Source organism: Phoenix dactylifera, chromosome 7 (assembly GCF_009389715.1).
Source record: "Phoenix dactylifera cultivar Barhee BC4 chromosome 7, palm_55x_up_171113_PBpolish2nd_filt_p, whole genome shotgun sequence".
NCBI classification, from domain to species: domain Eukaryota; kingdom Viridiplantae; phylum Streptophyta; class Magnoliopsida; order Arecales; family Arecaceae; genus Phoenix; species Phoenix dactylifera.
Genome location: NC_052398.1, coordinates 10,052,735 through 10,058,734, shown reverse-complemented (window position 1 = coordinate 10,058,734; position 6,000 = coordinate 10,052,735).

The window sequence follows — 6,000 nt, the reverse complement described above, 5'->3', positions numbered from 1 at the left end:
ACATAATTTAAAATAAGTCTCAACTTATTCATTAAATCTAGTATCAGGTTTAACATTCTACATCATATATTAAAATTACGATACTCTCTGCATCAAAGCTTTAAATGCCTTATATGTATGTTAAATTTTTATCCCAACAATCTTAGCATAAAATTTTTCTAGTGCTTGCATGATAATAAGAAAACAATGAATGAATATGTATAACCTTCTCCTTTAAGTTTTTCAAAATCTAAATTTCTTCTCTAGTATAAATGTTTGATGCTGATTTCATGCTAAAACTTTATTGAACATAATACTTATGAAATCTTATGTTATCCTTTGTGAAGGTATGAATGTAATTCATCATGTTATTATTATACCATTCATTCCTTATATGATTATCAAAAATGTATTATGATTTGCTTTATAAGTCTCATATATGCATCATAGGTTAAACCATAATCATCTCAAATTGGTTCAATCATAAATGATTAATGTGTTATGATCATAATAAGAAACTTACTTAAAAGTTTTTATAATAACAAATTATCTTCCCTCTTATAAGTAATGCTCAAGACTATTCTAAAATTCAAAATCAATAAATCTGATCACTAAAATATTTCATTGAGCATAATCATTGTATCCATGATTAATATCTTTCTCTAAAATTATCTCGAACTCTACTGATTATTTTTTTCATATTTAATCTGAGCATAAAAATCTTTTAAAGCATGAATATTAATTCCTTTGAACTATCTCTCATAAGTCAAAAATAAAATTTTATCTGCACTAAAAGAAGATTGCTTATCTCTCTGAAACATGATTACTTGTGTTGAAAGTTGAAACGTAATCAGAATTCTGATAGAAATAATTGTTTAAGATAATTTGATTAAAACCTAACTTGTTTATCTTATTGATAATTATCTTAAGCAAATAAAATCTAAGCTAAATTGATTTTGAAAACAAGAAATTGATTTGACCTTGATGAATCTTCCTATTGCCTCACATGCTTATCCTTGAACCATCTTACTTAATGAAACTATCTCTTTAGTTCAAGTGGCTTGTGCTTGCTTATATTTAGGCAATCTCTTGAGTAGAATGACTCAATATTCAATTATTGTCATGTCTTATTTTGAGTCATCTTGTTAAAAAAAAAATTGTTGTATGAATGTTTTGTATCTTGAAAAAATTAATGACTTTTCTTCAAGAAAGAAAAAGATTTTGCTAATAATACAGGATCTATGAGCAAGAAATGAGAGATTTCAACTTGAAGGACACCTCCCCGTAAGGTACAATAAACATTCACATGCAAACAAGAAAAAGGATCTTCTTCAGCCAAAAACTTTACACATAAGAAATCTAGTAGGTATTTGACTTGAAGAATGCAGAATGAATCGGTAACTTCAGATACCTCTCTTGTAAATTAACTGAGCAAAGTCAATAACTTAAATCTGATTGTGGTATAATTAAAGTCTTTAATTACTAATTTTTTTTGATATCATGCCTACAGATGTATTGACTAACTTATGCTTTTGGAAATTATTTTATGGTTTGCCTAAATTGAAATATACTCTTGCCTATGTGATGCATAACCATGAAATACACAAGTTTATGCTTTAAATTTTGATGTAAAATAACTTGTGATAAGCTATGAATCCTTGAGCATAATAGAAATGTTGTTTGCATGATATACATTTATATACATCATATTAGATTAATTCTTTATTATGCTTTTTCATGTAAATTACTTGAAAATAACAAAAAGAGAGAGAGAGATAAAGAAAAAGAAAATGAACATTGCTTATTAAAAATAAAAAACTAAGTAAATACTCCAATCTTAAGTAAAAACAAAACAAGCATAATATATTTAGTATATTTGTGAAACTTATTTTTGAAAGGAATAAAATCCATAATAAACTATATTTAAACAGGGAGAGTTGGGAGTGAACATTTTGTTGTTAAAGAAAATAATTTGACCTTTCTATATTGCTCATCATAGAAATGGTGCCAATGGAGAGGCTAGTGGTAGTACCCGGCACTATAGAGCATATAAAAGTAAAACCAAAAAGAAATGAAGATCAGAATGTTCACTGAGTGCTTAAAGGAAGAAATTCAAAAATGAAAAAATGAATGACAAGATAAATGAAAGTATATAAGAAGCTTGTGGAAAGTTAAATGAAGTTTCGATCATTTGAAAACACATCTTAAGGATAAAATCAGTGTAGAATTATATAGGGAGAGTTTATTTGAAAAGAATTGATTTTGATTCTTGGCATGCTTGCTCTTAATGTTTTAATACATGATGTTATGACTTAATGCATATTATGTTTTGCATGTGACATGATGTTTTGAATTATGTGTTTTCAATATTCAAATAACAAAGATCTTTCTTAAATATAATTTGTAATGCTTCATGCCTAGATAATTTAATTGAAACATGTTGTTATCAACAACAAAATCATTTTGTTTTAGGGAATATATTCTGAAAAATAAAAGAAAATAATAATCTAAATTTGTGAATTAGGCAGAATGAATTATTTCTGAGTTATCCTTCATCTTGCCTAACATTGGTACATAATAAATTGCTCCAATTTGTACCAAAATTTAATATAAACTACAAAGATTCTGAATGTGCTCTGATGTGATTGAAATATGTATTTTCAATCTTAATAACTTAAGATGAGCTATAATGTAGAAGATACATATCTCAAATTATAAATTTTGAAAGCCTCCTTGAAAATTCTTATGAAATTCAGTATACGACCTAGTGAAAATGTTTAAACTCCATATAAATGCTTATATCTTTGCATTTTTGTAATTTTCATTATATGCTTCAAAGATTGCATCATGCTGGAGAATAATTTACTATGATTCTTAGATAAAAACTACAGCTTAAGAAAAATAGAATTAATTTTGATACCTTGGTTGTTTGCTCCGATACGCATCTGAAATATATCATTTTTTATCTTATAAGTATATTAAAACTGGTCTAAATGATGTATTTTTCAATGATCTTGATTGCAAACAAATGTTTCTAAATATATGATGTTATTTTGATATTAAAAAGATTTATCGTGCTTTATATATACATTGCTGAAAAACTATAACTAAGAAATTAATATTTTGAATATACACTCCTGCATAATTAAATGCTTCTATCATTAAAAAGAAAAGCTATTTTTAAGAAGAGAGTTAATGATCCTATAGCTTAAAATATTTCAACTCACTCCAATAATTCTTATAGGAAAGAAAATGTAATTACTTTTGAAAGAAATTTGAGCTTCAAAAGAATTATTTTCTGATTAATATTTCCATACATATTCAAAAAAAAATTAAGAGAAAATATAATTTATTCTTGAAAGATTAAAAAGAGTGATTGCTATAAATTTTAAAAAATTTTGGATCACTCTACATTCTTGATATTATAGAAGAAAAGAAAGTTTGAAAGAAAATGCATCTTTTGAGGGCAAGCTTTAAATACTCAATTTCTTTATTGAAAATTATCTTCAAACTCTAAACTCTCAAATGGGATAATTAATTAAGAGGGAGAAAGAAAATTTCAGAGGGAGAGATCATATAGAACTTAATCGTGTAAATTCACATCTAAAGATGAGAGAAAGAATACTAAATGTAAAGTGGTATTAAACTTTGTGCTTCATTGAATATCTTTTGAAAGTTGGATTTTCATCTATATTCATCAGTAAATCATTTGTTTCTGAAAATTAATTGAAAAGGATTCCATCTGTCTTAGTATCGAAAATTTGTCTTGGAATCTATTTATGAGTTCTTATTGGGTTGCACTTTAGTGTTTCAATCCTGAACCAATTCATTTTAATTGATTTTGATGCTAAATCTTTAAAGGAGTAAAAGAAAGTATTTAAAAAGAGCTCTAAAAGAACTCTTAAAGCTTTGGATTTTATGTGTCATATATTGCATAAATTCATATTTTGGTATCTGTGCCCAAATATTTTTATATCATAAAAGAACTTTGAAGTCATTAAGAATTAATGATTCAACATGATCTTATATTTTTCGAGTATATAAGTTTCGATCTTTATCTTATAGATTTCATCTACACTTGATTTGAAAACTATCTTTGGAATCTATATTTAGAGATCTCTTCTGGCTCGTATGTCTCATTTTTAAAGCCAAATGTTTCATACTTGATCTTAATGATATTGATGTGAAGTAAAAGAACTTTAAAAGAATGGTATCAAATGTGATGTGATCTTATCATAATTTTGAAACTACCTTAATTGGCTCTGTTCTATACTCATTATCTTGTCCTGACATTATTGCTTTGAGTCACATGATTCATATTCTTGCAATAATCTGACATGCATTGAATAAAATATTGTCTTGTGCTTAATGTTTCATTATTTTGCAACCTTTTTGATGTTGTCAAAAAGAAAAAGAAATATCTGAGTATATGCTCATAATGCTTTATGCCTTGAATTGAATATAAATCAGTTTAGATTGAAATATGTCGATTATGTTGAAGCTGATTAACTATAAAGTATTATCAAGAAGTGTGTTCTTAAAGTGTCTCCTAGATTATGTATTTGTTTTGACATGTATTTGCTCTTTGTGGTAGTTTGTGCTTTTGGCATAGATGAAATACAATGCTTCTCTTGAGCTATGATCTTTGTGATTGTCATTACAATGCTATCCATTTCATTATTATTCGTTATTTTTGATGATGACAAAAAGGGGAAGAAAATATAAGAGAGAAACTAGAAGCAAATTCTATAAGAAAAACTGTATAGGAGAGAAAATATAATAGGGAAGAAAATATAAAAGGTATATGTTGCATACTTAAGGGGGAGACATGTATTATATACTTAAGGGGGAGACATGTAAAAAAAAAAAAATATAAATTCTAGCACATAATAATAGAGATTTTTCTTGCCTCGATACATGACTTGAAACTCTTGCCTTGACACAAACTTTTAAAAAATTTGTTTGAATGAAATACAAGAGTAAGGGGGAGCAAAACTAAAATTCATTTGGCATCTATTTGGATAAGATAGGGGGAGCTTTTGGTTCATTGATATATTCTCTAAATTGGACCATCTTGACACTTTTACACCAAAAGCATTTCCTATATATTAAACCTTACTTCTCACATGAATATCAATTTGCTTACACTCAACGTTTTGTAATCATCAAAAAGGGGGAGATTGTGGATCCTAGTGTGATTTTGATGTTTACAAAGCCATTGAGGTCAAATGGAAATACTAATGCTTTCAATTCAATTGATCTAATACATAAGTAAGTAAGGAAGAAATATTTGATATATCCTTGATACGCTTTGCTTGATATATTTAAAAGAACTTTCAAGAACACATCTAAAATAAATTATATTGGAAGAACTTGAGGAAAGAACTAATTTAGAGTTTAATATACCTTAGAGTCAAGTTCTTTTAATTGAAGCTTAACTCTGTCATTTACATGCTTAATGAGCTTAAACTTTAATGTGCCAAGCATCCTAAGGAGAAATAAATGATTTGCAATGTTGTTACTTTTTTTATATGTTTAATGTGCAAATCTAACCTAAAGATGCAGAAAAACAGGATTAGAGTCGACCCCATAAGAGATGGAGTCGACCCTGGCACAATTTGGCACACTTTGGCACATTCTAGCACAAATGGCATAGATCTCGGGTCGACCCCAGAAAAGCTCGGGCCGACCCAGCTTTGGTCGACCCCAGAAAAAGCTCGGGCCGACCCCAGCTTTAGCCATCTGAAAATACAGCCTTTTGGAATTTACTGAGAGGGCCGACCCCAAGTTTTCTTGAGCCGACCCTAGGTGGAGCCGACCCCAAGAAACCTTGAGCCGACCCCAAGTTGAGCCGACCTTAGAAAAAGTTGAGTCGACCCAGATTGAAATGTCAAGAAAGCAAGTCTCTGGATTTTCTGAGAGGGCCGACCCCAAAAAAGCTTGAGCCGACCCAAGTCTGATGAACAGTGGTTTGAGTCGACCCCAAAAAAGTTTGGGTCGACCCAAGCACGGGCAGAAGCA